A 26,931-nucleotide genomic window follows, 5' to 3' on the forward strand; every position below is an offset into this window, starting at 1 on the left:
GGAGCCTGGACGTTTCACCGGACACTTGCATAATGCGGAGGATCCTCGGCCCCGTTCTGTTGATATTTGTTAAATAAAAAAAAAAGAAAAGGAGTACATCGTCCGCATCGAGGGCGATACGATCTGAGAGCCTGTGCTCCCATTCAAACCCGGCGACCTGCGCATATAATCGTACCCATGCAGCCAATGGCTCCATAGCCAACGCAAAAAGGTATGGTGAAAGAGGACACTCCTGACGAGTGCCCCTGCCAACCCGGAAAGTAGAGGATATGGACCCCGCCACCCACACTGATGCGGTAAGATCGGTGTAGAACAATTTGAGGTGGGCCATAAATCTAGGTCCTATGTTGAGATGTTCCAGGAGCGCGAAGAGATACACCTAGCTCAAGGAGTCGAACACCCTATCCCTATCCACCAACAGCAAGGCCGCCGGCACTCCCCGCGCATGGATGGCATCTACTGCTAAATAGGCACACCGAATATTCTGTTGAGTGGCCCGCTGGGGCATAAAGCCCGCCTGATCTGAATGAATCAATGTAGTTATATGGGGTTTCAAGCCGTCAGCCAATAGTTTCGCTACAATTGAGGCCTTGACATTTAAGAGGGCGATAGGGAGATAAGAGGCATGTTTGTCCGGAGGACGGCCCGGCTTATTAAACACAACCACTTACGTATGCTGCCAGTTGCTGGGCAGACAACCCCAATCCCTGGCCTCCTCTACAACCCGGAGATAATGTGGTCCTAACTGGGAAATGTATTTCTTTAAGAATTCACTAGGGAACCCATTAGGGCCGGGCGCTTTCCCCGAATTCAATTCACCCGGAGCCTCGCACACCTCCTCATCCGTGAAGGGCAATTCTAAGTCAGCACGCGCTTCCTCAGGGAGAGTGCGTGGCGGTAAGTTGACTATAAAGCGATAGATCGCGGTCTCCTGCAGACGATCTCTCGGGCATAGAGGTGAAATAATCCGCAAAGCTGTCTGTAATAAGGGCTGGATCACTTAAGACTCTTCCATCAGGGCCCCCGAATACTAGAGAGTATCTGGGGCTGCAGAGTCCCCTGGCATAACCTATGTAACAGTTTACTGGACTTGTCCCCCCCATTGATAGACCCTGCTGCGAGATGCCAGCCACACGAGACGGGCCTCCTCCATCAAAATGTCATGGTGTGTCTGCCTTGCTAGTACTAGTTGGCGGCGTGCTGAGTGCCCTCCCTCCCTGCTGCTACGCTGCTCTAACTGCAGTATGTGAGCCTCAGACCGCAGCAGGGTCTCGCGCCAAGCACGGCGCGCAGCCACACAAAAGGAAATATCAACGTCCCGCAGAGTAGGTTTCATGGCCTCCCACAACGTGGCAGCCCCAGCCACCATCCCAACATTCTCTTCTAGATAATTTCGATCCCCTGCCGCATGTAGTCCCAGTACTTCTCATCGTGGAGGTGCTACGGAGAGAGTCGCCACCTAAAAGGGAGTCTCTAAGGGCCCAGCTGCACCGTTAAAATCACCGGGGATTGGTCGGAGAGGCCCCGCGGCAGCATCTCCCCCGCCCGCACCCTCCCGACAGCCCCCAGGGATACAAAAAAATAATCGATTCGAGAGTTCGAGTCATGGGCGGTCGAATAGTATGAATAGCCCAGTTCCGTGTCATGCAGCTGCCGCCAGACATCCACCCACCCCAGACTTGACGCTATGGAGCATAGTTTAGTAGTAGGATGAACATCAGCATATCCCCCTGATCTCCACCTGTCGAGCGCTACATCCATCACATCATTCCAGTCTCCTCCTAGGAGTACCAACCCTTCAGGCAACTCTGCCCAGAGGGTCGTAAGGCGCTCAACTAAGGCCCTTTGTAAGGGCGGAGGGGCATACACACACCCCAACAATACCCGTTCCTCATATATGGTACCCTCTAGGAATATCCATCTCCCCAGCGGGTCTGCCCACGTCCTAGCGTGTTTGTAGGGGACCCTGCGATGTATCAATATCGAGACTCCCCTCGAACCCCTAGCGAACCCAGAGTGAAACACTTGGACATACCCATAGAGAAGGAGGCATTGCGTTATAGTACCCAGTAGCTGCGTCTCCTGGAGCATGAGGATATCTGCCCTATATCGTTTTGCCTGATGGATTATGGCCACTCTCTTAACCTTGTCTAAGGCCCCCCTGACATTCCAGCTAACTAGTCGTAGATCTCCAGTACAGGGCCGCGCTCCATCTATCAGGGTGGCCATCTGTGGACTTTCAAAGTGCGTCTCGCAGTGTGCCAATGTGTAGTTAAATAGTGTGTGCGCCAATAAAACCATGCAAACATAACAACCCAAACATTCCCCAATTACCCCAACTGCCCCCCCATACCTCAAAACATCTGAAGTACCTGTCGCTGCGGAGGTGGCTTGAAGACCCCAACGGGAGTCCCCTGCCCTCTCCCCCCAATGGATCCCCATTAACTTGCCCATACTCAGCTGTAGTCCCCTGAGCAAGGAGAGAGCAAAGACTCTTAAGGCACCCCAATCTGGAAAGTCTCAAGAGATGTTTTGACGTCAAGGGCCCCTACCGGGGCCCAAGCGTGGATCCGCCGGGATCACTGCAAGATTGGGAGCGACACTTCGATCGAGATCTCCTGGAGCCTTTAGGCTTAGGAAGTTTGTGTGCAATCTCGCTGGACGAGGAATCAGTCTGGGCAGCGTACTTCGTCTAAAATGCACAGTCTCATGCGTCCAATTGAAGACTTCCTATGGAGACTCAAAGAAGAGAGTGGGGGACTGGTAGATCACCCGCAGCTGGCAGGATAAAACAATGCGTAAGGGAGCTTCAGTTCATGAAGACGGGCCTTGGTGGCTAAGAAAGATTGTCGTCTTTGGTGGACCATCTTGGTATAGTCCAGGAAGATGAGGACACGGCCTCCTTCATACAGTAGAGGTTATTTGAGCCTGGCGTGTTTCATCCCTGTCCAAATAATTCAGGATTTTAGCAATCGCAGGCCCTGGGCGGGCCCCCGGGGGCGGCAATATTCCTTTCCTACCAATAATTATCTGACTTCACCCTAAGGCAGAGGTCTTCAAACTGGGATGAAAAACCCTGGGTTCCATGGATGCATACCCCGGGGGCTGCAAATTAATCTGCAACTACTTGTAAATGAAGATGGCCTAGAAGCACAACTTAGTTTATTTGGCATGTTTCCAGAATGTCTTCATTTACATGCAGCAGTTGAAGTACCTAAAAAAGTAGGTGAACTGTGATCCTGGGTGCCATGGAGCTGGAGTCACTAAGTGGGTCGGCAGGGTGAAAGATGTTGCTAAAATGAGCAAAATGTTCAGTAACTATCTTGACATGTTTTTACTTTAATGTATCAGCATATACAATACCGCTCAACTAAGATGTGTGAAATGTACAGTTTTACGTTATTAAACCTAAATTGGCTAATGCAAATCTCTAAAGGTAACCAGTCACAGAATGTAATGCAAGTTGGTGCAGTGGGATATAGTTGCTTATTTATAGTGCTACAAGGTCCCAGTCTGTGACAGGAAGCACAGTGAATACACAAGTCATTATTTATATCTATATATTTTTATTAATAATTAACCTGATGATACTTAGAAAAAAATTTTTAAGTGGCTATTAAAAGGACGCACTCCAGAACTCAACTGATAACCTCCTCACATTACCCCTCAAGAAGAATAAATCTTTGTCACTGTGGTGCTCCAAGTGACTACATAAGTCAAAGCCAATTCTGGCTCCAAGCAGCCTTTATATTTGGTTACAAGACAACTGCAAACATTTTTTATTTCAGGCAGCTGGCACCCTGATGAAAAGGCTTGTTTCTAATTTCGTTTTCTGTTGGGTCTCGTCCAAGACAGTGCATGCACTGTTTCTTGAGAGACATTTTGTTAACTCACGGGGGTTGAAGCCTGTCCATTGCATGACATTAGTTAGCTTCACTCTCAATGTTACTTGCTGGCTCCTGATTGGTCAGCGCATGTCGATTTCACTTTCTCTTCACAGTTTCTCCCTTTCTGTGGAGCATGGACCAAGTAATGATTGTGTTTTTTTCCCCTTTTCCCCCTTATTGTTGTTGTTTGGTCCTCTATCCCTCACCCACAAATGTCATTGTTTGCCTCCATCCATTATCACTGCTTGCTCTATCGGCATTGCTTTCCCATCTCTTCCCATGTCACTACTTAACAGTCGTTGCTTGCTCAATCATTGCTGCATAAGCAAAATCCACTAGAGGGTTCTGGAGATATAGATTTTTAAGTAAAATGTAAATCTCAGCTTTTTAGTGTAAAACTCAATCAAGCATTAGTAGACAAAGTATGAAAACTTTTGAAAAGTTGAAAGAGCTGGGTACGGCTACTCCAGCCCGAATTGGGTGACCAATTCTGACAGGAAGAAGGTAAGGGGGTGCCATTAAAGAGTATGTGCACAGTTATGTGGTCTCCAAAAGCAGTCTCAAGTTAAATTCCACACTTTACATCAAGACCACCGTAGACTGCAATGGAGTGATCCGGAGGCTGGTGATATAGGATGCTGAAAGAGACTCTGGGTGCTGTGCGGTCGATAGCGGCTTTTCTGCAGTTATTCTTTGGCTCACAAGTCAGGTGGTGCCATTTTGGTCACAGTGGTCGGAGTCCCACTATGTCCTATTTGAGCCAGTAGAAGCGCAGCTGCGACTGGGATACCGATCTTTGGGCACAGCGGATCCAGAAATGTCCTTTGGTGAGGTCTAGTGTAAGTCTTTGGCAACCAACCCACACTGACGACTCTCTTGAGTATGGCAGAGACAGATGAATCTTTTGAGCCCAGGGTGAAGGTCTTCTTGGCTGCATGTCCGCAGCGATTCCTTGCGAGTGGCTAGTGGCTGGCCAGAACGGGTGACTTCAGCTTTTAAGGCCCTAGTGCTGAAATGGGGAGTGGGGGCAGCAGACTGACCCTTGGATTCACAACTTCGGTTTGTGGCTCAGAAGCAACTTTTCCTCCCGGCAGGCACCCTAGGTAAAATCCTCTCTTCACTAGCCCAAGAAGCAGCAGGTGCAGTCCTGTGGTTGGTGTAGACATTCTTGCCGGGGTTCAATAGGGTGGTTGTTTGGTCCTTTCTCCAGTTTAGATGTGACCTGAGGTTCAGGGTGCCAGCAGTGCCATATTTATGGGAAAGTGCCCATGGAGGGATGATGCGGTCACCCCACCTGCCCCATGATTACTTCTGGCTATGTGTGGCATCCAGCAATCCCCAAGAGCACTATTGTGCCCAAGCAGGCCTCAAAACATTTACTTGCCCACTCGCTATGCCGAATGGCGAGTCAGATTTTATCAGTGAACTTGAGATATAAAAGAAACATGTTTTGTTCATTCAGAAAGTGATTGAGCAATAAAGATGCCTTTAAATCTTGGTTTTTATCTAGACACATTTGCAGTCTGTTCACGAACAGAGGGCAGATGTCAGTATGTCTTTTTATTAATTGCTGCTCATCATATTCTGGAAAATGGTATTTACTTTTCTTTCTCTTACTACAGTTAGAAGATTTTGTCAAGTGAGCTGTCTGCCAATTATGGTGAAACAAAAGGCTGTAGGATGTCAGTTTTTTTCCAACACAACATATACATAGCTTATAAATGAATAGTACAAATATTTCAAAATATATCAGGAATTATGCAAGCACATTTTTTTTTTGCAATACAGACGTGTGATGGAAACAAAGATTTAACTGGGAGCAAAACAAATAAGAACACTTTACTTGGTGTTGTACAAATGACACATATTTGCAGAAACTAAATTTCCAAACATTAGCGTTTGTACACTATACTGTTTTATCAGGGGCAGTGGATTCCTGTATCTAGTGCTGGGACAACTCATTAAGGTAGCTACGTGCTTTATACAATTATTTAATATAATTAAAATCACAGACATGTCAAACTCGCGTATTCGAAGGTGCTCTCATACGTGATAATGAAGAAAATAGTAGCTCAGTGATTTAAAATATTTGCCCAGGTTCACATAATTTGAAACCAGTTTATGGGTCAAGAGCATTACAGTTAGGTCGAATAGATTATTTAAGTCACTAGACTGGCAGGTCTGGGAAAAAAGTTATGATTTTTCAAGGCCTGCCAAGTTGTCTGAACCCTTCTTTGGATGGTAGGACCTTCCTTGGATGGTAGGAGCTTGGTAGCCGCCCTAGAGGTGTGGCTGCAAGCCCACGGGAAAACTGGTTTAGCAGCTGATTTCCCCTCTACGTACCAGCTGCCAGCCCAGCTACCTGAGCAAAGGGGGTGCCCTACATGAGTGTGATCGCCATTTGCCAACCAAAAGGTGGCTTCCCCTTTGAAGCTCACCTTTTTGACCAACTCCCTGATTGGCTTCCTGCAAGATAGGGGGTAAGAATTCCCTCTGTGGCAGGCCTCTATTGTTCTTGAGCCTGGGAGTCATTTGCACTGCTCCCCAGTAAGGCAGAAGGCTGTCTGGTGTCCAAAAACTGTGACAAGCCACTGGATACTAGGCAACAGAGTGTTAAAAGTGACAAGAAATTCAACATGGGCATCAAGCTGGGTTTAATGTCATGATTAATTTCATACCGTGAAGAACCCTTTTCAGTAGTCCCACTCAGAAGGTAGCCAGACAAAGGTCAGCCTGTAACTCTGTATTAGTCAATAGGGCTATTAACGTTTCCAAAGCAAGAAAGACTAGGCTAGATAGGCCTTCCTTAGGGGAGACTCACATATATTGATAAGGGAAGTGGGGGGTTTGCCATTGGTTTAAATGGCAAAGTCTAACTAGCAGTTTTAAAACTGCTCTTCCAGATTGCAGTGGCAGGCTGGGAGCCATTTTGTACTTTGTCAATCGTAGGGTGGCACAAACAGTGCAGCATCCCTTGGTGGACACTAACTTACATGCCCTAGGTACCAAACACTAGGGACTTATAAGTAAGTCAGCTTATGCCAATTGGGGGTAGCCATGCACCATACATTTTGTAAGAACACTGGTACTGCCACTGAGGTCTAGTTAAAAGGCCTCAGAGCACTCTCAGAGTAAAAAACACAGCAGCTAGTAGTCCACATGGTGACACAATGTGTGGGGGGCTGCAAAAAGCCTGTTTTCTCACAATTTACATCACAGATAATATGCCTGCAGTAGGAAGTGGGTGGATAGTTGGGGAAGAGAGGTAAGCTAATTGGCAGAAACGCATTACAGCCAGTACCAAGACGCAGTGCTGGCCTTGGCGTGAGTTAACTTGATGGAACAAGCATTTGCAATGCAATCTGTCTCGCCTTTGGGACCTTATATGTATCTAGCTATGTAGCACATTAGTCTGGGTGTTGAAACATCTACTGTTCTTTAACATGGAGGGTAAGTAAGCACCAAACTGCGTAACACACCAGGAGAGAAATATTGCCTTTCAGCAGGAAATGGTGTACTCCAAAGCTCTGTTTTTAATATAAAATCAGGAGCCTTCAGTGGTCATATCACTGAAAATACAAGATTTGATATACGGGTGCTTGTATAAGACCATTTCTATGGACTGGAATCTAGAGAAAGCTAAAGTGAGTCTGGTATTTTACTGACCTCTGCTGGTCCTTTTCTATCAAGAAAGTTAAATAGAGGCAGTTGCCAGAAAAATGTAAAAAAGAAAGTCCCTCAGCAGAAACAATTCCAGTATTTTACGGACCTCTGCTGGTCGTTTTCTATCAAGACAGTTAAATAGAGGCAGTTGAACAGAAAAAAAGCCCCTAAATGGCCGACCTAAAAAGGTCCCTAGGTCCGCTGTCCTTATAGGCAGCATGCCAAGGCTTTGACCAAGGGCTAAAGCCCCCTTCTCTCCCAGAGGTGTACGATTGTAATCTCTCAAAATGTTGCTATCAGGATTCAGATTTACCATCTTGGGAAAATGCGAAGATAATTGACACAGTACACCACAGACAAATTGCGTCACCAGCAGGAACTTGTGAGCTCTCTGACAACGACAGAGGTAGTACAAGAATTAGTATCTGCAAATCCAGTACTGTACTGATTACGCCCCAATGAAAAGTACCACGAGCACCTTCGCAGGCCGGGGCCAGGCCAAATCTCCCAACATACATACATGGCCCCTGATCTAGGGCGGCTCTTATTTCATTCACAAAATACTTCCTCAAGCTGCAGGAGGAGCCACACAAATGGTATGCAAATTAAACAGTATGATGGCCATGGGAGGGTTGCTTTGAAAGGACCTGGATATTTTGCTCAACATCATAGTACCAAAAGACTTATGGGAAGAATGTAAAAAAGCAGAGGGGTGCCACTGGTGGAACCAAAAAAAAAAAAAAAAAAAAAAAAAAAAAAAAAAAAAAAAGAAGAAGAGGAGGGGGCGGGAAATTTAATAGAAGAAAAATAGGAGGAGGTAGTTAAACATTTGAAAGGTAGAGTCCCGGCAGACAAGGTGGACTGGTTAAAAATAATACACACCACACAAGAAAAGGACAAAAGTGTAAACTCCTATTTTGACCGCCTTTATCAGGTCTACCAACAGAACAGTAGCATACGAAACCTTTTGGGAGAGGCCCTAGTCACCACTTTCGTTCAGAGACTGCGGCAACCAATTCAAACACACTTACAGACTTCCTTTGTTTGTTGGCAACAAGAGCTGATAGAAAAAGTGCTAGCAGTGGCTAAATACTGCACCGACTACCAGAGACACTTGCAGGCTATGGAGACAGAGAAAGTTAAGAAGGAAAAAGTATGTATGAGGGTGGAACAGGAGAAATTTTACAATGGGCAGAGGCAGAGGAAGGGGCCGGAGGACAGACGGGAAACGATAGGGCAGCTTCCCAGCCCCCACCAGGGACAGCGTGTTTCCACTGTAATGACCCCTACTAAACAACAGATTGTGAAGCCCAAGGCAAACGCCCCAAAGGCAGTACACACACCAGAGAAATGCCCCGCCACCATACACGGGCAACACATTTGACATAGACCTTACTAGACAGCAAGGCACCACAACAGTTCAACGACGGTATGGCCCAGCACATGACCCCCTGACCCCCCACCACCACCAGCCCAGCGAGGAATTGGGAACTATGGATCCCAGAGGATGATATGGCAGACAGTTATAAGAGACCTTTTAGAGGTTCCCAAGAGTGGAGGACTGCCATATATCACCAGCAATACCAGTGGATCAGGCTGGTCTATATGTTGAAGGGACAATTTTAGAAAAAAAGTCCCCTTCTTGGTTGATACCTGTTGTTACATGATCAATGCTGAAGGCATCAGAGATGCCAATTGTAACACTTTTGGAAACACACATAATGGCAGTAGGCATGAAAGCACAATCGGTAGACAAGTACTTGCCAAAAGCTTTGAAGCTGGTGGTGGGCCAAAAAACAGTTCATCACCAATTCATCTTTATCAGGTACTGCTTTGTAAATGCATTGGGCAGGGACCTGCTTTGCAAGTTGCAATGCACCATCCACTGCTCACCATTGATGTTTTCTTGAAAAGCAGAGCAAATGGGCTATTGTTACAAGTATTCATGATGTGTGTAGAGCCAGTGATACCACTGAACTACGAGACAGCATAACACACCATGTCTGGGCACACTACTCGAATGATGTAGGCCAGGTGCTAGACTAGCCACCTGTACAAATAAAGTTAGTATCAGGAACATCATTACCTCACATTTCCCAGTACAGGATTTCAAATGAAGGAGATGCAGGCATAGCCCCAGTAATAAAGGGCCTTCTGCAGCAGGGCATAATAAGGGAAATACGCTCTAGACCCTGCAATACCCAAAATACTGCCTGTAAGTATGTCTTCCCAGGGCCCGATGGGCCCCCCCCCATAAAGATTTACACAAGATCTCCGCGAACTGAACAAAAAAGTGATCCTATCATTTCCTGTCGTTCCCAACCCAGCCACTATTTGTCCAACATCCCAGTCACTGCCAACCACTTCACTGTATTGGACTTTAGCTTCGTATTCTTCACCACTACCCTGCACCCCAATAGCCAATATCTTTTTGCATTTACATTTAGATTGAGATGGTATATCTGGTGTAGGTTAGCAAAGGGGTACACAGTCACCATCCACCTTCATCAGTGCCCTGAAAAAAAGATTTGGACCTCCTGGAACTGCCGGGGGACTCCACCTTGATTCAATACATTAACGACCTACTGTTGGCCTCACCCTCGCAGACAGTCTGCGTCATGGACACTGTGACCCTCCTATGTCACCCAGCGCTGTAAGGATACCATGTGTCCCCAAAGAAGCTTAAGTTCTACTTAACCGTGGTACCTGGGCCACAAACTGTCTGAGGAGACACGTAAATTACTACATGACTGAATTTTCACCATTACACATTTTCCCCGATCATATATGCAGAAGGAGGTGCGGGCTTTCTTTGGGGTGGCGGGCTACTGCAGGCACTTGATACCGAACTTTTCCTTGATTGCCCACCCACTGCAAGCTTTAACACACAAGGATGTCCCAGACACTGTACCATGGTCCCTTAACTGCAATAAAGCATTCTTTACCCTAAAGCATGAGTCGAGTGTGGACCTGGCACTGGGCCTCCCAAATTACAGCAAGGATTTCCACCTGACCTGCCATGAGAAAGGTGGTTGCTCCCTGGGGGTACTGGCACAAAAGCATGGATCTTTCTACTGATCAGTGGCCTACTACTCTGCCACTCTAGACCCAGTCGCAGCAGCTCTCCCGCCTTGCCTGTGGGCAGTGGTGCAACAGAACAATCAGAAAATGTAGTGCTGGCACACACCTTGGTTTTACATGTTCCACATGCCGTGGACACACTGTTGACCTCCACTAAAACAGCACTTGACAAAATGCATGTATCACTAGGTATGAATTGACTTCATTGGCATCACACATTGTCATTAAAAAGGTGCACCACACCAAACCTTGCCTGTCAACTGCCCACTGAGCGGGACGATGATGACCCAACAATTATTGATGTTTTCCATTACTGTGTGCTTGCATAGACACACCAATGTACGACAAGACCTAAGGGACACACCATTCCCAGATGCCGAGGGGGACCTGTTTTTTGTTGGCTCATGTCTCAGAGATGACATGGGGACCTTGCAGGCTTCCTATGCAGTGGGTACAGCTCAAAAACTGCTGGAGAGGGGAAGTTGACAGCGGTTAAGAGCACCCAAGCTGCAGAATTAGTGGTATTCACAAAGACATGAGTTCTGACAAAGGGGAAGAGAGTGAACATATACACAGACAGCCAGTGTGCTTTTGGGGGGGGGGGGGGGGCACAGGACTTCAGCAGCTATGGGCAATGATGGGATTTCTCACCTCACCAGATCAACAAATACAACATGCAGCACTGATTGATCACCTTTTACAGGCCTTGCTATTGCCAAACAAAGTAGTGATAATCAAATATGCAGCACATACCTCATCTAATGACTATGTTTCAAGGGGAAATACATTCATTGATGGAGAGGCAAAGGGAATAGCACTAACAGGTTGTGAGGTTGCAATGGTTCAGATGGCATCCACCACTCAGGAATGGGGGGGGGGGGGGTCTGCTATTGTTAGATGAATTCAACAAAAGCCCAAGACATAGGGTGGATAGGGGGACAGACCCAGTGGCTTAGCACTCCCCAGGGGACAAGAGGGAGGAGGGAACAGTGACCGCACCTTGGTGCATAAGGAGCACCTGAGACAACCCACTGGTTACTGAGGAGGCCACATATGCACAGTGCACACTTCAGGGTCTCCTGGGGGGGAAAGGGAGGAGGGGCAAGATTGGAAGGAGCGTAGGGAACTCCCATATGCACAGTGCACGTTTCTCAACCTAAGGGGAGAGTGGAACGATTGTGGAGAACGAACGTCCCCAGGAATACCAAAGCCAAAACATGTATCTAGGGATAACAACTGTGCACATTATGCCAACTTGGAAAGGATACAAAATGGTCCCCTAAAACTGTTACCAGAGTTAGAGGGATACAAGGGGTTGTTTTTGGATGTGGTAGATCAGCATACTTTCATCTGCCCGCCGGATGGTACGGCAGCTGCTATCTCCCATTTGTACTGCCATGGATGACGCATATCGCTGTCCAGTCACAGGTAGGATCCCAGAGCAACCCTAACAGCCTAGGCAAAAAACACAACTGCATGGGTGGACAACATGATGATGGGAATGGGAGTCCTACTGCCCCCAAATGGGGTGGCCTTTGCCACCTACAGAAAAAGAGAAATGGCTGGGTTGATCAAACACCTGGCAAGCTCTACTGCGGCAGCCATGTGAAATATAGCAGAGGAACTCATTGCGATGAGACCCATGGTAATTCAGCATAGCACTGTTTTAGACATTGTTCTGGCCAAGGAAGGGAGGTATGCCAAGAGGTACACCAGACCTGCTGTTCCTACATTCAGGATAACAGCAATAATATCAACAAAGCAATAGGCAACATCAAAAAGGTGCTGTTCAACACCGGAGCCTAAACGCTGCTTATTGAACATTTGGGAGGCCACAGACCTTAATACCAATGGACAAATATGGGCAACGTTGGGCATGATGGTGGTGAAGCGAAACATAGCTAGAATGTGGGGGGAAAGAATTGCTCCCAAGATTCAAGAATGGAGTGCAGACATGGATCTGGCCATGGTGGCAGAAAGAGTGGTGTATATAAATAGGAAGTGTCCTAAAAAATGGGAATGGCTGTGGGGGAAATGGAACGCTTTCAGAGGGGGGAATATGTACAGCACCAACTGTAGACACCTCACTGGCCGAGGATTAACCACCATACCTGGGGACACTGTTTCAGTCACACAGTAACGGTCATGATGTACTTATATGTTGTACTGAACTTATGTATATATGCAACAGGAGCAATGGGTCAAGTGACTCCGGAACATACGGCTGTATGTAATTTTGCACCAATAAAACAAATAATTAATAAAATCGGGGCCTTCAGTGGTCATATCACTGGAGGAAAAAAAGTTGCTGTTCCCGTGTTCACGTATAGTAAAATTTCTACATGGGGAGCCTGATGGAGTCAGTCTTTATTTTATTATTTAGGCTTCTACAAGGTGAGAAATCAGTAAGCAAAGAGAAGATCACAAGACATTACATCAATTATCCTGTAGTCGTTGATACTGATCCCACTTGGTATTAGGCCTCTCTCTTTGGAGTAAGGGGGTGGGGAGAACGTGCCATCCCAAAGCAAGTATCACCTTAGTAGGAGCAGGAAAGTATTCTAGGGGTCTGGAAGCAATAAAAAGAGGAGCAGCTTTTGAAACAACTCCATGCTGCTCAGCCATAACTGCTAGTTTAACAGCTGCCCCTGCCCATCACTGATTTAAGGATAACATGCTAACCATCCCCACTCCCTGCACATTCTCTCCCATCAATCTAGCTAGTAGGGCTAGTCCTGAACACAATAGTTAATAAGGAGGGAGCTCATATTTTATCTAGACCGGTGGGGACCTGCTGTACAAATCTGTGTAATATAAACAGGGATCCAGGAACAGTAGATGAAAGAGAAAACTATTTCTCTCTCTCTTGCAAATGGAATTATTCAAATATATTTTTCCTTTTCATGCTATCCTAAAATAATTCTTGAAACTCTTCCAAAAATGTACTTCTAAAAGTTCTGCAACATGGCACTATTTAACAGTGCTTCCCCAGAAGGGGACTCAGCAGTAAGGAAGCATTTAAAATGACAGGTCTAAAACACTGTTGCACATATACAGGTGAATGAGAGGAAAAGAGTCCATAAAGGTATCCTACCTAATTAATACTCTGACACAACTAATCGAACGGACTGGTTCAAACCCCAAATTGGGGGTTTCTCTGAAGTAAAAGAGAGGAATGGAAATCGCTTTCTTTGGATGAAAAGACCCTCATGCACAAATCTGCAGCAAACTTGATCATTGGGCTTTATCACCTTGATGATGTTCATTCAGGGTTGGATCGACCTCCAAATGGGAGCATTTGATAATTTAAGAGATATACCAAAGAAAGTCTAAAGCATCAATTCAACGACTTTCTTTTTATTCAGGTTCCTCAGACAAGATTAAACAGTGTGATGGATTGTAGAGGGCCTCAACTCGCTGTTAAACCAGGCATCTTCAGTGTGTTTATCCCCGTCTTTTTTGCCTGTGTGCTGCAATTGGTTTTTGTTGGTTTTAGAACTCTAGGCACTTTACCACTACTGACAAGTGCAAAAGAGCAAGTGCTTCCTGTATAAGCTGTGATTACGATTGGTTATCCAGGATTGGCATATTTGATTTACTAGTACATCCATAGTAAAGTGTACCCAGGGCCAGTAATTCAAATTCTACTAGTAGGCTTGCAGCACTGATTGTGCCACCCACAGAAGTAGACCTGCAAACATGTCTCAGACATGCCACTGCAGTGTCTGTGAGTGCGTTTTTTAAACTGTCATGTCGACCTGGCAAGCTTCCCTTTTACTATATGTAAGACACCCCTAAGGTAGGCCCAAGGTAGTCTCATGGGCAGAGTACAGTGTATGTGAAAGGTAGGACACATACTGGTGTGTTTTACATGTCCTGATAGTGAAATACTGCCAAATTGTTTTTTCACTATTGAAAGAACTATCTGTCCCAAGTGTAACTTTCAATTGGGAAGAGATACAGATTTGAAGTTTGGGGTCCCTGAACTCACAATTTAAAAATACATATTTTAGTGAAGTTAGTTTTCAAATTGTGTGTTTGAAAATGCCCCTTTTAGAAAGTGGACATTTTCTTGCTTTACCATTCTGTGCCTCTGCCTGCCTGTGGAATCCACGCCTGGTTTAGGCTAACGATTGGGCTGGTTGTAAATTCACTCTAGGCAGTCACACAAAGGGAGTTGAGGCGTGCCCTGCATTTCCTGATGGCCTATTACCAGGCTGATGGGTCTTCCTGAGCTAGAGTGGTGGGAAGATTTGTCACCGACACCTGAACTGGGCTACGCCTGTCCTCACACATAGCTGTCTCCACCCCTTGTAGTATGTCTAGAGCCAGGTCAGGGAAAGGCAGGGTCTTGTGCACTACAAAGACTTTCATTGGAAGTTTGCCTACTTCAAATGCAGAAACTGGTATAAGTACTGGGGTGTGAGTCCATAACTTCAGAACACTGCTGGACCAAGAGGAGATTCTGCCAAGAAGAAGAGCTGGAGAAGCTGTAGGAGGGGGAACTGCCACTCTTCATTGCTGTGTTAGGTTGGCCTGCTGCTTATGTCTTGGACAGTGAAAGGACTGGACTTTGCTTTCTGTATCCTGCTTGCCAAGGTTCTCGAAGGGATTATATGTGCTTTCCTCCTGTTAATCAGTCTCAGGGCCATCAAAGACTTCACCTGCATGCCCTGAACTCCTCTGCTGGGAGCTACGACCTGCCAAGTCGTGCCAATTCCAAATCTGGGCCCTTACAGGTGGTTTTGTAGTAAAGAAGCCAGAAAATACATGCATCGACCTTCAGCGCCCATTTTTACTGCTGCAGTCTTGCCGTGAGGCTGAAAAATCAACACATTACCGCGATGCAGTCGAAGACTCGATGCAGCACCTACAGAGCGGCTGAAAAGGTCACTTCAGCCAGAGTCCTGAAACTGTGTCTCCGATGTCCAAGACACCCACTCCGACTCAGACGCAGGTCCTACTGGGCGGCTGAAGAAATCAAAGCATCACCTGCTCACGGCTGGAAAATCGACACAGCGCCTGTTTCGCTGCTGCATTGACTCCAGTGCATCTGGATTTTCAACGCATCGCACCTGTGCACCAAGTTCTTCATTGACGTGGCCCAGCAATACGGAACCGAGGGTGCGTTTCCGAAAACTGACCCATCACCTACCCTCGCACTAAGAAATCGATGCATCACTTCCTCTGCGAGTAAGGAATTAACACATTGCTTTGTTGTCTGGCGCTTGATCTCCCCTGCGCCTGTTTTAGTCTCCGATTTTAACGTTGGATTTTGGTCATGTTTTATTTGGGTAAATATTCGTTATTTTTCTAAACTGTAGTGTTTTCACTGTGTTGCTGTATGTGTATGTACACATGCTTTACACAGTACCTCCGAGATCAGCCCGACTGCACTTGCCAAGCTACCAAGAGGGTGAGCAGAGGTTATTTTAGCTGTGTAATCCCCTTACTAGAATAAAGTTCCCTACTTGGACAGGGTGCAAGTCACCGCCAACTAGAGATCCCCAGTTCTAACACTGCCAACATCTTTTATGTCATTGACATGTTTCAACCAAGCTTTTACAGCTAAATCGTCAGAGGCTTTCATCAGGATGCTAGTTTGCTACTATTCGATGTCCTGCTAAGTTTTCTCAATATTTAGAGGTCTACTTGTGACTCTTCCAGAAGACAAACATTTGTATCAATAGTTCAAGTCAAGAATTCATGGTACTTGCAGGTATCCAAAGTGGGACTGTAGTTCTGTTTTACGATATGGAACAGAGATAAGGTAAAATTGCAAATTAATGGATTCCTTGAAACAGAATGGGAGCATTTCAAAATTACAGCACCAAGCAGTACACAGCTAATGGTACGAATATGCTGCACTTATGAACAAAGGTGCTCAATAACGACACACTATAGGCACCACACCAGAATCACATTTACCCTTGTTTTTTAAACTATTTGCTTCCAGGGAGATAAGGGGGAGGGTGATTCCATGTAGACTCAAACTGAAAACAAAGTTTGTGGGTTAATGTTTTTGAAATTCTGATTATGTTGTCTGTGACATTGCTGCCAATTAAATCAATCATTCTCTTCATGGTAAATGTCCCCAATATAAAATTAGTCGGTCTCATATTTTTTGATACTCTCTAATCTTGGTGTAGAGACTTCTAATGACTGCCTGCGAAATGATTAGAGAAAAAAATTGCTCTACCGCTTAGTTTGTTATCTACATACTGCTAGCAGCAAGAAATTCCCATGCTTTTTATGATCAGGTTCTCCAAAGCCCCGACTTACTTATTTGAGGGACTGCTGCTACTAGTGAGCTTCCGATCTGTTCTCACACCAATGAATCAACCAGTGGAGTTCAGGCGTATCAATGTTCTCTGTCTGCTCGTTCAAAGTTAGCAAGTGTCATGTCATGGCATCATTGTGTAGCTGCTCAAAATTCATACACTAATGTATGAAAACAAAGTTGTGTTGAAAAAACCTCCTTAAGACATCTGGCTCGATCAGAAAAGATCTGCATATATTGGCGCACATAACATGTAAACTTTCTTATTGCTTGATTACACCATTCGTAAAACAATCTGCATTTCAGTACTAAGGATGTCAGTGTGATATTTTGCATACTGGCCCTCTTTCCCCAGTGGGTTTTTTTCAGCTCTTCGACCATAAACATTTAGAAATTGAGGTCAGTTGATCTTCGTCTCGGACTTGCTCAAGATTGCCCATATTTGCAGACACAAAAAGAGCACCCGGCGACTTGGCAAAGCTCTTGGTTACTACACAAGAGATTAGTCAAGCAAACACTATGTAGGGCTCTCAGAGATGGACTTGAAATTGTAACGTTTTTTTCCCCGAAAGTCAGGCAAATATAGTATTCTAAACACGCAAACTTGTTTGATCAACCTCACAAAAGTTAGTATTAGGAAAATAAATGTCATACGTTATGATTATAATTTATAAAAAAGTACCAGCGAAACAACAAAATGAAAAAACCTACATTAACTTGCTGTACTTTTCCCCCCGGTATTTCTCTAAAGTTCAGTTGACTGCCCTCTAAAACACAAGGATGATTTCTTCGTGCTGCTGACAAACAAAAATTGTATAAGGTATAGGCCTGGGCCAAAATTCCGTTCCGTTCGTGGAAATTGCGATAATTTGGCATTTTCGCGTTCCGCAGAAAGCGCGAAAATGTCAAAATTTCCGCATTCCGCAGCTTAGCGATAATTTGTTTCTTGCTCGCGCTGTAAAATAATACATTCTCGCGTGCGCGCGATCGCCTTACCTGAATCCCCCCGTTCGCCGACAAGTTTTCCCGATCCGGTCGAGTTCGCCACGAGATGTTGGAAGCCATTTGCGCTGTCTCGCGACAGTTTGCGCCCGCAGTAACGTTATGCGTCGCTCGATCACGTCTTTCTTCTCGTGATCATGCACCGCGAGACAAGTGAAAACAAGATGGCCGCGCCGCGAGCAACCGCATGGGTAAGTTGGCGAGCCGCGACCACGCAGAAAATACCGCGAACGGGCGGGAAAAAAAACTTCCGCATATTCGCGATATTTCCACGTGTTTGCGGACATTTTTTACATTTTCGCGATAATTTGCGAAAGTGAATTTTGCAAATTCCGCCCACCCCTAATAAGGTACAGGAGCAACCCATAAACCTAAGAAGAAATGGGTATACAATGTGTCAAAGAATAAGGCGTGTAGTGGTTCATAGATGTCAAAGAGGCACCATTTCTTGAGAGTAACTTCCAGACTTTTCTACTTCTTTATTCAACATTGTTAAATACGCTACACATAGTAGGGCCAGATCTATAATGAGAAAAATGACACAATAACTTAGCATCCTAAGCTGAAACTTGAAGACTGACGGAAGGTCACCTTCATATCAAGTGGGCCAGTTAACAACTATGATGGTGAGCATGGAACAGTTTCCTAACAACTGCTGCTTGTCTTCTGCACTCCTCTTCTTCACAAACTGAGTAATGTGCTGTTAAACTATCCACTTTGGCAAGAAATGTGCAATTCACCTGCATTGATTTTTGGTTTCAGTCCAAACTCAAAACTGGTCTGCATACCACTGAGGTTTAATCATCTATGGCCGTCAGGAGAGAAAAGAGACAGCTAGGGCAAAGGGGTGTGGAAATTATTAGCATGCAGCCAATTCAATCATAGGGGCAGCTTTTCCTTAAACAACACTTTTGAGAGAATCAGCAACCAGCAATATGCTGAAGCTATCCCCAAGGAGGTATGTGGACTAGTCACTAACATTCTGAAATCTATGGAGTTGTTACAAAATAACAAACAGGAAGGCAGGTACCAGTGTGTAGTATCACAACAGTATTCTTTGTGGACAACTATGTTTCTTACCATTTAATTAACAGAAATAAATGTACAGGTTAAGTGAAGTTCTATAATTAAATTACTGAGCAAGGAGGATTAGAAAATCGTTACTGTTGCACCCAAGGGGATACTAAGGCTATGCAAACAACCGAGGTGCATCTACACATACTATGTTCACCATCTACCCAACAAACATACTACTATAGTGTTCACCTTCCAAAATGTTGGTCTGCTGGCACTGCTACACAAAACACACCTTCTAGACAAGACGATGAAATACACACGAGTCTACAAAAACCCAAAGGCAACGGTTTTAAATCATTAAATCAGTATACTGTGCAGAAGGTTGAGTAAAGGAAGTGTGATCCATGAGACCACAAAATACGTTTCTCTGCTGGGGGGGGTCGCAGAAAAATGGACTCAATATAACTTGCCCTCCAACGTTGAGTGACACTGAATCGTCCACTTAAATCCTTCACCCAGTCTGTGACTCACCAAACTTGATAAACAAGCAAATAATAGTGGACAGTATAATACATCAATGGAATATTCAAAGCAGAGGATGTTTCCTGGTTATTCTCCAACAAGCCGAGAGACCTCAGTACTGTCACAAGAACACAGCGAGAAATTCCCAGAAGTTTCCTAGAATGGAGGCATCCTACATCTATTAGGTGACAAGGTTCCCCAACATCTGAAACCTGAAGGATAAAGGAAATAGGTTAGTCTTAGGATCATGCTGGGGACTGTTCAACAGGGGAGCTGCTGCTCTAATACACAGCAAGCCAGGACCTGGCAATTAATCGACAAGTACAATTGCACATTGCCAATGATTCTGGACAAAGAGCTAGAGTAAGTCTCAAGATTGATTGGGCAGCAGGCTACCTAAAGGATGAGCTAAAAATGGAAGAGACTTTACAGAACCGGATTGCATTTCCATTGACAACCCGTTTTAGTGAACAAGATGTCCAACATGGGTCGAATACTGAGAAGTTGATACTAAATTTTCAGGAAGAAAAAAAAATGATTACGTTTATGTAACAAGCCCTACTCAGATTCATTTTGCAAGTGTATTTTACATGGAAATTGTGAAAATGTGGGGAGCAGCTGGTGACACTGGACAAGCCAATGAAAGCTTAGTAAAACAAGAATTAACACTCCCATCAGAATACTGCCGTTTGACATATTGAGTATAACTTGATAAAAACCCTTATATGTCTGCCTCTCTGAGCAAAGGATAACTAGTGCTAAAGTATAAAACAGTCAATGTGAAGCCTAAAATACGGTCTTTGCTCATCAACCCTATATTGGAAGGACTCAAGGAAGATAAATGTGATACACAAATTACATGACCCAGTATTTACCTAGAGTAATGAAGACGGGTAGCCTTTTAAAAAAAATCCTTGAAGGAGGAAGCAACTCCTCTAAGGCTATGGACAAAGAGAAATCAGACTGTAATATCTGTTTAGATACTTCAGTGGTGAACAAATGCCAGCTGGCACTGCTCAACATAGTGAATGAATCCTTTGTAACAGAATCAGACTTCAGAACCATTGCCAAGGTGCTAGTCCTGCCCCATCTTGAGGGAAGCAATGTTCTACTACTTGGCAACCACAAGACGCAGCCCACAAGCCTAAAGAGGGAGCTACACGCAGGAGCAAGTGTCATCAAAGGCCACTGATAATATCACAAAATTACATTAACTGTCAAAGGTCTCCACTGCCCACGTGCATTACTTTCGAGAAATGCAGCACAGTTTAAAGGCACCTAACATTGGCACCACACTTTTTCTGGCAATCAGAATAAACACATCAGAGCAGCAGCATTAACCACTTGGAATCCAATAAATGCAAGAAAGGTGAACTTACACCCCAGTCCTTCTCCAGCTTCTTACCAAAAGATCTGGAACTCCATCCCATACCAGAGCTGCCTATGTCCCGCCCTCAACCACTTAAAAAGAAGACCTGAAGACATTTATCAACAAACAACACCTTGTTATCCTGTAACCACTTGGTTACCCTATTCTTTTGAAAGATGTCACTTTACCCTCCATATTACTCACAAGCAACATGTTATGTAGTGCTCAATTTGTAAAAGAATTTGTGCTGATGCCCAAAGCTTTGCTCAAAAGCCCACGACCGGTGCAAATAAATCTTGGTGTGCATAATACTATAGCTGCATAGTCTTGAATCCACATCACGCCTCTTTAATCCACTACCAGACAATCCTGGTCTGTTTTTTCTAGTCTTGCAGGTTCCCGCTTAATCACCTTATGATGGTATTTCCGTCTTCCTGAAGTTTTAATTTCTCTCTGTAGATGTCCGATTCCCAAATGAAAGTGTCAGACTCCAAAAATGAGTGCCTATGGCCCCCACTGGCAACCACCGACTCAAATCAAGCACTGATGCCCTGACGTGGTTAGGGTGGCCATCTAATGAGGGACGCAGTTGTCATTCACACACCACCTTTTGGTACCACTTCAAATCTACTGTAAACCTTTGCACTATCCTATAATTGGCATTCTGTATATAGCATATTACAGGAGGTCACCGAGCTCGCTGACAACACAAGGGCGGTCTGCGCCCTTAGCATTTTCAACCATAGGAAGCATCACAGGGTGAGAACGCGATTTGCCGGCATGACTCTCCTACTTACTACAAGAGTCCTCACTCTGCAGTGGAGAGCAGAAGAAGTCCAAAGGCGACTGCATGGCAAGGAGTGCTGCGGGAAAGGCAGAGGGTGAGGCCCTGTGATAAACATAAGACCAGCGCATTCCTAAGTGACCAATTTAATTTCTATTGCCTGGGATGCTCTCCTTGACCACTTCCTGCAACTCACCCAGAACGATTATCTGCGCCCATGAACTCAGATATGAATGACAGCACTGCATTCACTCCCTCTACCATTCCTCTTGTCGTCCCCTCCAGGTCAGGCCCAGTCACTACTAACTGCCCCATAAGTCCCCACCTGCGCCTTTCTGACTCTCTTTGGGTTATCCCGATGTGTAGCCACTCATCATTCTAGCCTAGAGTGACTGAGAGCTCGCCCTGCCCTCAATCTAACTCCTGATGTCAACCACAAAACAGTTGAAGCCTTGCTCCAGTCTTATCAAACATCCTCCACATATAACAACCATGTTTATCACTGAGCCTGTATCGACATTCCCCTTTCCCAGTTCGGGGGAATTACCTTAGTTAGCCGGACAGACATATTGACACACAACTGCTTGGTATACTTGCAATTCTCACCCAGTACTGAAATGTCCTAACTGATGTATTATTTGACTCACTTACTTGCATGTACGCTATCATTTAGCAATCACTTGAATTGTGGTTATGTACTGTCTCAGAATAATAAGAGCGACATGTGAAGCTGTCTTTGTTTGTGCATATGAACCCCAATAAAAACAGTTTATTGAAAAAAAAAGTCAGACAGTTACCTGCAATTATAACAAGGGAATCAGAGGTTGGAATCTTACTGCCTCCATGCTTACTTAGGCAAGAGGTCATTCACATGGACTAACACAAAAGTATTCAACTGGTTGGTGCCCAGAGAGGTGCACCAGCGCATGTTTTTACCTTCTTTCACGTTTATCTGTCTCACCTCCATCTTCTTAAAGACTCCTTTGCTATGCTGACAAACCTTTGGCTGCATACAATAAACTCGTTGTTTCAATCAACTGCCAAGTTACTTTTATGTTCTGTACACTTTTCTGCGTTTTTAAGTCACTCGCACTTTCGGCCCTCCCAGACGTTAAGAATGGAGTTCTTCCATAAAAAACAACATATTGAAGAATGCGTTAACTTAACAAATTAGATGAAATCATTAGTTTATTGAACGTCCTCGGGGTTTTGTAATTTACTAGCCATCTTCACAAACATGTAGAAAGGAATCCTGATTCTTGCCCTTTCAAAAAACAAGTCTAGGCATATTTTTAGGAGACTGCCAGAATCAAACGAATTAGCACTTGTAGAATTGTACTAAGCTCTAAAAAAATACATACTTAGCGAGAGTGAAGAGCTAGCCTTTTCAAAAGGCAGCACTTCACGCGTGTCATTGTCTAAAATGAATTGTGCCATAAATATCTAAGCAAAGCATTATACAAAAATAGGCAATTTCCAAACATAATGCCAAGTTTTAAACCGTTTGATAGTGAGCATACTGCCAACAATATGTTCTGAATTTCTCCTGATTGCAAGCAAAATATTACAACTAGAACCCTTTGTGCTTCAATTCTAAGAACATTTGGTCACTCGGTTGACAGAGAGGTTTACAAGACACCAGTCTTAAAAAAAACTTTTTTTTTTTAAACTGCTGACTTACAATGGGTTTACACGCAGTGTAGAAACCATTTTTGAAGTTCTTTCCAGCCCCAATCCTTCTGAAAAATGTACAGCGGGAAACCCAGTTTACACAATTATCATGAAATATTACAAATAGTAAGAAAAAATAATAACTACTACCAGGAACTCTTCTAACAAACTATATGTTCTGCCCCACTGAGGCTTGAATAACATTTCTGAAATTACTCCACAGTGGGCACCAAGTCTTTCCACGATACTTTCCGAAAACGTTTTAGTGTAGCTTTTGGCACGAGTCATTGTGGTGAGGAATGAAAATAATACAAAAACATTTGATAGCACATTATTTTCATGTTTTGCTTTCAAGCGCATGCACATTTACAACTAAAGTAAAGTACCACGGATTTTGCGTTCGGGATTATACTTTGAAATAGACCTTGCCAACTGAAATACACTTATCAGGGTCGGATTGGTAAGGCGGGCGAGCGGCTGTTATTGGAGTTGCAGCTGTGGGCCGCTTCTGTGCTGTTAGATGGCGTCAGCGGCCCAGTGGGGGGGCTGACTGAGCGGCCTCTCTGGTGGCAGATGGGCCTCTATTACCTCCCTTTTACCAATGAGGTAGAGGTGTCATTCACAGTCTTTCGCTGGGCCAACCATTTAATGTATGCAGATTGAGCAGGGGGGCTGAGTAGAAGTGGCCTCAGCTATTTTCAGGTGTGGTTCACTGTGAACTCATCCGTGAACAAAGAGTCCTGGAAACATTTACATTTTGTTTTTATCTCGGCGAAGTTAGGAAAACATGTCTTTGGAGAACTTCCCCCCACCCTCCCTCACCCAACTTAAAACAGGGAAGCAGTGTTTAGCAAAAAAGCGCAATCCGCAAATGTGGGCCACTTTTTTTTAGGGTGCCCGAACCTATTTTTGATCCCAGTCCAATGCTGACACGTGTTCATGTTCAAAACCAAAACAAAACCCTTCAAGAACTTAGTGGACAGCCTAAAGGTACATAATACATGCAGAGCGTGGCGCAGCAAACATCATTTAAATATACATATGAGTTAGGAGCTGCATAAATATTTTTCAATGCAATGATAAAATAGGATATACTAAGTTGAAGCCCTTTCGCAATTCAAGAAATACACTTTTTTATATTCTTAGAGCCTACGAGACACCTGTTAATTTGTTGGCTCCCCAGCTCTAGTGCGAACAGCAGATAGCACAGGGAGTGTAAGAAGAGCAAATGTGCGTGCAGTTTGTGTAATCTCCATCATAGTATGGTAACATAAGAACTATAAATGTGTATGCGCACACTCAGTTTAAGCCATATTCAGGGGGCAGTCGGAGCAAGAAAGGTGCACTGAATATACCTAGTGTACTTCTACGTGATTACGGTAAACACAATTCCAGCAGCACAGGCAGGGCAGTGTGTCAGTGCTAATGAAGTGCATACGGTCTTCAAATTACAAAGTGTACACAGAGACCGTAGAGTTGGTGCACTCTACAGTGCTCTGAAAAAGCAGGGGGCAGTGTTTCATCAGTGAGAATTGGCAAAATGTATACTCTCATGGCAAGTTGAACAATGAAGAGGGATTTGCAAATAGCTTCTAACTGCGTGTAAAGACGGTGGGGGCACTAGGTGTGTGACTGACTGGTCGGCATATATATAAGTGCTTGTGCAACGACTGCGCAAAAACGTGGATGGGGGGGCGGAGGATCTTGCACTGCGAGAGCATAGCTTATATAAACTGAATAGTAGTGCCCTAGTATGGTACACTGGCAGTGCATGCCGTATATGTGCGAATACACATATTCGTGCAGTTGTTGCACAGGCTATTGAACATGCAGTGTGCTTGTGTAGTCTGCACAGGTGTGTGTAGGCACTGAACAATTTGTGCACACAGATAAGACTGCACACAGATAAGACTGCAGACAGACGTATGTGCAGAGGTTACAGTTTGAACATGGAGCAGATGCCACTGTGTACAGCTCGAGTACACTGGGTATGTTGCACAGTAATTTGTTCGGTGTCTGGACATGAAGCACGACGCAATGTTTACAGTATGAGGCAGGCTGGGTATAGCATAGTTGGTAAATATAGCAGGATAAAATTGGCAACGACACTAACGTGAGTAGAGAGATCGTATTTGCAGCTCGTAAATATTTGGTAGACAAAATAGGAAAGCGTATATAGTGTATGCCATGGGGGCATGTTGCAGAGACGGAGTATAGTTGGGTTGACCTTAGCAGTATGCGGGATGTCTGTAGTGGACAGTGAGTGTACAAGGAGCAAGCTGTATAGGATAAACCGTGTACATGGGTCAGACTGCATACGAATCTAAGTAGAAGGGCCAAGACGTAAAGGGCAGTGTACACCCAGGGCAGGCAGGTTTAACATGAAACTGTGCATAGGATATGAAGTACACGGCAGGCCGACCTAAGTAGTATTGAGCAAGCTAGAAGTGGTCAATGTGTCGAATTGATAAATACACTGGGCACTGTGTTCAGATGGTGGAGCAGCCGGCAATGGGTAGGGAGCATATGGATCAGACTACGGAGTGCAGTGTACACGTGAATCAGGCTACACAGGCAAGTGGGTATATGGATTCGGACAGCTGAACAGGGCAGTGTCTACAAATAAGTTAGACTAAGAACTGTAATGGCTCCACTGGTCATGCTTCAGTGGTCACTATGGACAGCGTTTTGTGGATGAGTCAAGCGGTAGTGTGTACGGAGCTTGTACGTGACTAATGTGAGGCAGGTAGCAGTAAGCAGCGTGCTCGTGGGTAAAACTACAGAGCGAGGTGAGCACAGAAGCCAGGATCCAGATAGCAGGTATGCATGGGTCGGGCTGCACAAAACTCTATGTAGAGCGCGTGGGTGGCAACAAACTGCACAGTGCAGCATGTATTCAGGGGGAAATCTGCGCTGACCAAAGTTTACAGTGTAGGTCCTGTCCATTCTATGTACACGTTGTCTGCAGTGTGACAATTCCAGAGCAGTGCGCACACCGGACAAAGTATCTACAGCAGGTGTAAGTGAGCGTAGGGTGAGGTATAGTGGGCAAAGTTTGACTGTACCTGGGCCGGTTGAGGTAGAGCTATCCGTAGGGTTCTGTACTCGCGTTGTTACGAGATCTCCCGGCCTCCGTCCTGTACCCTCGCGCTCCGCTCCCCCGCTTCCTGCTCCGCAGCTCTAGGAAGCGCGAGCTGCTGTCAAACAGGCGCGGCCCCTGCCAGACTCTGCTAGCAGAAAGCCGAGTGTTGAAATCTACATTATCGACGCTCCTCCGTGGCGTCCCTATCCCACGTAGCCTTAACAATCGAGTGCTGAAAAGGACACATTCAGTTACGCAGTTCAAATTCGGAGACGGAGACGAGTTAATAGAGACGCATGCTAGTGTGAGTAACGGTGTCCCTAGCGGCGGCCATTTTTCTGCCAGGCAGCGGGTTATTGTTTCATTTTCAGTTTGAGTCGTCTGTGCCTACCCTTTTACACTACAATAATAAAAGTGGTTATGCCTGTCTTTGAAATGGCCAAAGCCAGGCATTACTGAACCAATAGACATTTAGAAACTACGCGTGCTCGCAACCGACCGCATAGCAACTAGACCGCTGAAATTAAGAGCTAGAGCTTTACAAACGAAGAAATATGTAACTAACACACACGG

General features: G+C 45.1%; 1 protein-coding gene across 5 annotated transcripts in view; it reads right to left on the bottom strand.

The window, feature by feature from the left end:
- Positions 1-26,505, bottom strand: part of TAOK3 (TAO kinase 3) — a 1,246,906-nt gene extending 1,220,401 nt beyond the window's left edge. For 4 of the 5 annotated variants that reach the window (XM_085636074.1, XM_085636076.1, XM_085636077.1 and 1 more), the window contains exon 1: positions 26,342-26,504. The gene's annotated coding sequence lies outside the window, so the exon portion shown is untranslated. Of the gene's footprint in view, positions 1-26,341 lie in introns of all 5 variants that reach the window. The other variant, XM_085636070.1, reaches the window with a different exon arrangement.
- Between the last annotated feature and the right edge of the window lie 426 nt (positions 26,506-26,931).

This window comes from Triturus cristatus, chromosome 11, assembly GCF_964204655.1.
Source record: "Triturus cristatus chromosome 11, aTriCri1.1, whole genome shotgun sequence".
NCBI classification, from domain to species: Eukaryota; Metazoa; Chordata; class Amphibia; order Caudata; family Salamandridae; genus Triturus; species Triturus cristatus.